Here is a 7,992-nt window from a genome sequence, read left to right as displayed (position 1 = left end):
TCGTGCCAGGATAAAGGTGAACACTACAAGGGAACCCTGAGGGGACCTCCCACCACACAACTGGGGGGACCTCACAGAGTCCACTCCTCGTACCATCCCAGAAGGCTCAGGGCTGTGCCACAGGATACCCCTGAGGTGCCCCTCCATTTCTCTCACAGGGGATCCAGGAACCAGGAGGCAAAGGCAGAGGTCTGAGGACCATGTCCAGAGGTCAGAGAATAGAGGAGGTCCAGGCAGTGCCAGGAGTCAAGGTGAGGAGGGTGGCCTGAGTATGCACCAGGGGCTCCCCATCCCAGAACAGAGGGGAACCCACAAGGGCCTAATTCCCACAACTTGTCACACTGGAAATCTCAAGCTGTGTTGACTGCACCCTGGTGAGCCACCTCACTTCCTCCTTCAGGTAGCCAGGGGGCTGGCCACTCTGGAGGCACGCCCCTGTGAGATCTGAGAGCACCCCTAAAGGGGAGACCTGTAAGTGGCCTGTGTCAGACCGCCCAGGGTGCGTTTCTCAGCCGAGGCTGCTCACACCCCCTCTCTCCTCCAGGAAGGTGGTCCCCATCTGTCCCCCTGCCTCACTTCTGTCTGTGGTTTGATCCCAGGCATCATGCTCATGGTCAAGATGAGTGAGCTGAGCAAGCCAAGCAAGCCTGAGGAAAACCTTCAGGACCCAGGTGAGGCCCAGGGCCCGGAAGAGGTGCAGCTCTTGGGGACTGAGGCGGGGAAGGCTGCATCTGCCTTGGCCTCATCCCCTCTATCTCCTGCTCCACCCTTGTGGAGGCCTTGCCCCAGGAAACTCTTAATGAGATGGTGACAGGAACATGGTGACGTTCCTGCTCCTCAAGTATCGAGCCAAGGAGCTGACCTCCCAGATGGAAATGCTGAAGAAGGTCCTCAGGGATAACCAGGAACAGTTGTCGGTGGTCTTCAGCCAAGCCTCGGAGAGCCTGCAGCCGGTCTGTGGCATGGAAGTGAAGGAGGTGGACCCCACGGAGCACATCTACATCATGGTCCCCACCCTCGGCCTCACCTGCGATGCAATGCCGAGCGGTGGGCAGAGCATGCCCAAGGCTTGCCTCCTGGTGCTGGTCCTCAGCCTGATCATGTGGAATGGAGACCGTGCCCCTGAGGAGGAGGTCTGGGGAGCACTTAGCAAATGGGGATGTTTGTTGGGAGGGAGCACTGTGTCTTTTGTGATACCAGAGAGCTGCTGACCCATGTGTGGGTGTGGGAGGGGTACCTGGAGTACTGGCAGGTGCCTGACAACGACCCTGCTTGACACGAGTTCCTGTAGGGTCCCTGGGCCTATGCAGAGACCAGCAAGTAGGAAGTCATGGAGTATCTGCTCAGAGACAACCAAAGGTTTTCCAGGGCCTTCCCACCCCCATCTGCAGAGGCTGTGAGGGAGGAGGAATAGGAGCCCTGACCCATAAAAGTAGCCAAGCTGATCCTTCCCTCTGTGATTGAAGAGGGAGTGGTCAGCCTTCTCAGTAGTGATGGCCTGGGCCACTTGGGGGAACCCGGTGTGTAGCTTTGTGTTCCTTTTCTCTGTGATGACATGGAAAATCATCTCTGTTTTTTAGGAATTTTTCAAATGTGTTTTTTCAGCTTAAGCCTTAATAAACTTCAGTATCTAACTTTGTGAATTACATTGATCCCACATGTATTTGTACTTAGCCAGTTTAAGGACCAGAGTTTTGCTGTTTTGTAAAAGAGATTGGGAACTCTCCTATTTTATTTTGTGACCCTGAGCAAGATCATAAAGAATTGGAATTACAAATATTTTGGATATGTGAACTTACTTAGCAGTATATAGTTAGTGGAAAAATTGGAAAATAAAAAACAGTTGTAGTGAATTCTCACTTCTTATAGGTTTTGACTGTCCTTTTCTACGGCTAATCTGCATCTGTTTACTTGGATTTTGCCAGGTTGTTATTTAAGAAACTAGGAGAAAATTGATGAGATTAATAAGCCCCCTTCTCACTGGTTCATTTATTCCACAGAACTTCAGGAGGTGAGGTGTTAGGGCAGAGGGTGGAAGCTTCAGATCCGCAGAGGATGGACTCTCGCGACCCTGAAGCAGTATTGAGTAGACCTCCCTCCCACCTCTGTGGTCAGTGTTAGGAGGCCAGGCGGGATGTGAGGAGGAGGTGAGCACTGAGCATTTCCCAGCCTAGGACCTGCCGAAGGCCCTGGACAGGTGACACCACACGTGGGGGCCCTCAGTGCTTTCTGTTCAGACTCAGGTCTTGTTCTGAGTTTCCCTGCAGGCCCCCAAAGGGGAGGGACCAGGCCATGCCAGGGGAACAGTGGGCAATACAAGGGAGTCCAGAGGGGACCAGCCACCCCATAACTGGGGGACCTCGCAGAGTTCACCCCTTTTACCAGCACAGAAGGCTCAAGTCTGTGCCACAGTCTACCGCCTAGGTGCCCCCTCCATTTTTGATACAGGAGCTCCAGGAACCAAGAGGTGAAGGCGGAGGTCTGTGGCCCGTGTCCACAGGTCAGAGACCAGAGGAGGTCCAGGCAGTGCCAGGAGTCAAGGTGAGGACGGTGTCCTGAGTGTGCACCAGGGGCTTCCCATCCCAGCACAGAGGAGAGCCCACAAGGTCCTAATTCCCACAGCACGTCAGACCCAGAACCTCACTCTGTGCTGACTGCAACCTGGGGGGCCACCTCCCATCCTCTTTCGGGTAGCCAGGCGTCAGGCCAATCTGGAGGAGCTCCTCTATGAGGCCTGAGAGCACCTCTCAAGAGGAGACCTGTAAGTGGCCTGAGTCAGACCGCCCAGGCTGGGTTTCTCATATGAGGCCGCTCACAACCCCCCTCTCCTGCAGACCTGGGGTCCCCATCTGTCCCCCTGCCTCACTCCTGTCTGCAGTTCGACCCTGGTCATCATGCCTGGGATGCATGAGCTTTGCCAGCCTGGGAGAGTCTTTCAGGATCCAAGAGAGGATGAGGGTCTGATGGAGGCAAAGTTCACTTGGGGTGAGGAGGAGGAGGAGCAGATGAAGGAAAGAGATGCAGCTTCCTCCTCTCCCTGTCTCCCAGTCTGGGGCACCCTGGAGGAGGTGGCTGCTACTGCAACAACCAGTTTCCCCCAGAGCCCTCTAGGTGTCTGCCCCTCTCCCACTGCCATGGCTGCCAATCTTGGGAGCCAGTCTGAAGACCATGGCCTCAGCAGACAAGATGAAGTGCCAGACACCTCACGTGACCAGGAAGATGCAAAGTCCTTGCTCCAAGATGCACTATGGGTGAAGAAGAAAGAGCTGATGTGATTCCTGCTCAGCAAGTATCTTGCCAAGGAGCCGATCACAAAGGCAGACGTGCTGAATAGTGTCCTCAAAGATTACCAGGACTACTTCCTGGTGGTCCTCAGTCAAGCCTCAGAGTACCTGCAGCTGATCTTTGGTTTGGAGATGAAGGAGGTGGATCAGAGTGAGCACACCTATATCCTGGTCCCCACCTTGGGCCTCACCCTCAATGAGATGCTGAGGGATGGGCAGGGGTTGCCCAAGGCTGGCCTCCTGGTGGTGATCCTGTGCCTGATCACTGTGGAAGACAACCGTGCCCCTGAGGAGGAGGTCTGGGAAGCATTCAGCAGGATGGGGGTGTCCTGGGAGGGAGCACTACACATATGGGGATCCCAGGGAGCTGCTGACCCAAGTGTGGGTGCGGGAGGGGTACCTGGAATACCGGTAGGTGCCTGACAACGGCCCTGCTCGATACAAGTTCCTGTGGGCTTCCTGGGCCTATGCAGAGACCAGCAAGTTTAAAGTCCTGGAGTATCTGGACAGAGTCGGTTGAAGGGGTCCCAGCTCCTTCCACCCCCTCTGCAGAGGCTGCGAGGGAGGAGGAATGGGGACTCTGAGCCAGAGCAGCAGCCAGGCTCCTTCCAGGCCCACATCCAGCAGCTTGTCCTGGGGGGTGCAGGAAGGGAGGTGATCCTTCCCTCTGTGATTGAAGAGGGGGCGGTCAGCCTTCTCAGCAGTGAGAGCCCGGGCCCACTGGGGGAACCCAGTGTGTGGCATCTTTGCGTTCCTGTTCTCTACAATGACACGGAGACTCATCTCTCTTTTCTTGAGGAATTTTTCAAATGTTATTCATTTTTATAGAAGACGATGCATCCCAGTATCTAACTGTGTCAGTGACATTGATCACCGTGTGTTTGTACCCAGCCAGTTCAAGAACAAGAGTTTTTTCTCTTTTGTAAAAGAGATTGGGAACGCTTCCATTTTATTCTGTGGTCCTGCACAAGATAACATGGAATTAGAATTAGAATGATTTTGGAAATGTGCATTTATTTAGCAGTGACATAGTTGGTGGAAGAATTAGAAAATAAAAAGTGATAGTACTGAATTTTTGCTTCTTATACTTGTTGTGTGTCATTTTGTACAGCTAAGGGATCTCTGTTCATTTGGATTTGCCCAGATTATCAAAGGAAGTGGCAAGTAATCTGAGCCAAGCAGCCCCTGCTCACTGGCTCATTTATTCTGAAGACCTTTATGGAGCCTTTGCTCCATGAAAAGCCCTGTGTTAGCAGTGGGGACACTGGGAGAAGCAGGACAGCCCCACACCTGGAGCAATGGTCTGAGAGCCACGGTCACATGAGGTTCGTCATGGGAGTGAGGGGAAATGAGACATTGCTGTAAGGTGTCCCTTTGGATCTTAGATAAACCCCAGAGAGATCTGTTTCTGGGGCAGGATGGAAGGGGTCCTGGCTGTTCTCGCATTTCTGCTGACCACAGGGATGGAGTAGGTGTTTTCTACCCAGTATCTGCTAGAAATCCTGCAGAACTCCTGTCACACTCCCTTGAAATGATGCCCAGAAATCCATGGGCTGACCCTCTCTTTCCTGGTCCCAGGGACCCAGATCTCAAGGTGTTAACTAGCTTTTAATTATCTTGATTTTCATTGGGCATTGTAATCAAAGACTCGGCATTTATTGGCACTGCAATGATGAAAATAAGGGTTGGGATGGAAGAACAGCTGGGACACAGGCAAAGAGTGGTTCCTGCTTCTATTTCCAAGAGCAGCTTGGGTCCTGCTGGAACACTCCTCCACACCCAAATTTCACAGGTCCTCTAACTGGAAATGGGGTTACTGGGTAGCTCAAACAATGAAGAAACTGCTTGTATTGTGGGAGAGCTGGGTTCAATTCCTGGGTCAGGAAGATTCCCCCTGGAGAAGAGCATGGCAACCCACTCAAGTATTCTTGCCTGGAGAATTCCATGGACAGAGGAGCCTGGCAGGCTACAGTCTATGGAGTTGCAGAACCAGACACGACTGAGTGACTAACACTATGTTCCACTATGGTCTAACTAGAAAAGTTTCTTAGTTTTATTTATGAAACATCCTATTGAGGTGCATATCCTCTGACCTGTCCTGGACCACAAAGCAGCCAACTCCACCTAGTGGAGGAGTGTCTGGGGGCAACAGTGTGAGAAATTCCTGCCTCATCATCACAGGGCTAACAGCCGCCAGGCCTTGAGCTCTGTATCGTCCCTCACATGTATCCTGCAGCCCAACACACGGGGCTCCTCACACCCACTCGCCTCCCAGATGAAGAACTGAGGCTACAGCCCTTGGGCATCTTCCCAGGACTGGGCTGGGGTGGGCTCAGAGCCCTGATCTCAATTCCTCTGGAGCCCCCACCCTGCCTGTCCACCCCAGGCTGTGGCCCTACCTTCCTGCCTTCCTCTTCTCAGTGCTACACGATGCCTCTGAGGTGACAAAATCAGGCCCATGGAAGGAAGGGGACAAGGGGAATCAGAAGCACTGTGGGGCTTCTCTGGGGTTTGCTGGGAGCTGACTCTGCCAGGGGCCTGCATCTCTGTCCAGTCCCAGCGCCTCCTGCCTGAGGGTGGTGCCCTGTCCCTGCTGCTGCCATGGGGCCTCCTGCCCAACTGCCAGGCTGACCAGCTCCTCTCCGAGCAGGAGAGATGGAGTGTTTGACTGAATGGCCTCAGAGATGGAGTGTTTGACTGAATGGCCCCAGTGCCCACTGGGATAAGGATGCTACAAGAGCCTCCTCTGATATGGGAGGGCAGATAACATGGGCAGAACCCCGAGGCTCCAGGTCTCCCCAGCCTCAGAGAGGAAGAAGAGCAGCTGGAAGATCTCTGAACTGGGGACACCAGAGTGGGGATGCCAAGCACAGGGACAAGAAAGCAAGGCTGAGAAAGGCAGGCCTTAGACATCATGAGGGCTTGTGTGTACACCACACGAGTGTCCCAAGCCACAGCTGACAAAGACCCCTCAGCTCCCAGCCCCATCTCTGCCCATGCTCTGCAAATCCCCCATCTTAGCCCAGGGCTGTTGAAGGCAGATCCATTTTAACCTGTCCGGCCTTGGCCCTGGGGCCACCCTGGACCAAATAACCCATTAGGTTACTGTCACCTCATTCGACTGCTGAGGAGGCACTGAGGGATAGAATGATAGCCCATGACTGCAGGGGACCTGAGCACACACACCTCCGTCCTCACTTTTTTCCTTGTACCTGGAGGAAGGGTCCCTGTTTACTGGAGGGGGGAGGGGAGGACCAGAGCCATAGGCCTGAACCTCAGCAGGGTCTCAGCACCTCACAAGGAGGCTCCATTTCACATGGCTATGAGGATGGGGACAAGGTCCCAGAGGAACCCAGCCCAGGGCCTCCCGGGCCTTTCCTTCCCCGAGCACAACAGAGCCACAGTTCTCACAGGCCCACGAGGCACCACGTAATCAGGCTCCTATCCTGGTGGCCTGCTCTCCTCGCCCCTAGATTCCCCCTGGTAGCCATGAAGGCCATCCTTCCATCCATGAAACATTCCAGTGTGTTCCTGCCTAAGAACTTTTGTAGGGTGTGAGGAGTCACATCATGTCCCTCAAGTCCTGGAGTCTCAATCCCAAGTACCTTGGTGTGACCTTACAGACAAAGAAAAGGTCTTCACAGAGCTGATGGAGATCAAGTGAGCTGATTAGGATGGACCCTCCTCTAACACGATGGCTGTCCCCATACATAGGACACACTGAGAGACAGAGAGGCACATGGGAGAACTCACGATGAAGAGAAAAGAGGATCTCTCCAAGCCCAGACATGCACACCATGGCCAGCAAAGCCCCGGAAGTGAGGAGGGGGAAAGATGGGACAGACTCTCTCCACAGCCCTCATGAGAGCCAATGTCTGCTGACACCTTGACCTGGGCTGCCACTCAGTAGACAGCCCAGCCAGGTTCCTGACCTTTGGGGTGTCACCTCCCATGAGTCATTCACCCTAAAGCAAAAAAGGCTCCTTATGAGTCCCCCAATGATGCCACAAGTTTCTGATCAGCAGCTGAGTGTCTCCAGCTCCTGATCCAGGGGCCTCCCCAAGAGGTTCACTGGAAAACACGGTCAGGCCACTGCCAAGGGCCTTGAAAACACATGACCCCAAACCCAAAGACAGGTACAAAGTTTCCACAAGGTGAACACCAGCCCTTGTCGCTCTGCCCTCACAACTGTATTTAGGAGCCTGTCTTTGGACGTGCGGCCACCAGGCACCATGTCCAACACACATGCTTTGTGAGCCAAGGGACACTTTACAGCAGGACAAGGGTCACCTGCAAGGACAGACTGCTGTCTGTTTCTGGGCCTGCGGGCCTCTCTGCCTGCCGATGCTCAGCCCAGCCCCCGGGCTCCCCCATCACCCTCTGGACACTTCCAAAACAGGGAGTTTGGACCAGAACACAGAGGGAAAAACACTAACCGGTTTCCTAACAACACATTTTTCTCAAGCACCCAGACCCAGCAGGGCCAAAACGAGTGGCGATGCCATCTTTTCATAAAGGTCAAAGTCCTAGAGACTCTCGCTGAGTCCAGAGCAAAACCACATGAGAGGAGTACCAGACCCCGAACCCCCACTAAGTGGGCAGCACACCCCAGGGCGGGGCCGAATCAGACCAAACCAGACCGGCACGTACAGGGCACAGCTGTGACTGGATGGTGTCACCATGAGCTGGTCTCTCTGTCACCCTCCCC

The 7,992-nt window shown here is 54.1% G+C and overlaps 2 pseudogenes; both read left to right on the top strand.

Annotated features, from left to right (window-relative positions):
- Positions 1-619: 619 nt before the first annotated feature.
- Positions 620-1,414, top strand: LOC106701518 (melanoma-associated antigen 8-like; annotated as a pseudogene).
- A 1,480-nt stretch (positions 1,415-2,894) lies between these two features.
- On the top strand, positions 2,895-3,868 carry LOC102288347 (melanoma-associated antigen 9-like; annotated as a pseudogene).
- Positions 3,869-7,992: the final 4,124 nt, after the last annotated feature.

This window comes from Bos mutus, chromosome X (genome assembly GCF_027580195.1).
Source record: "Bos mutus isolate GX-2022 chromosome X, NWIPB_WYAK_1.1, whole genome shotgun sequence".
NCBI classification, from domain to species: Eukaryota; Metazoa; Chordata; class Mammalia; order Artiodactyla; family Bovidae; genus Bos; species Bos mutus.
Note: the sequence above shows the minus strand (reverse complement) of the source record. Positions and strands in the feature narration are given on the sequence as shown.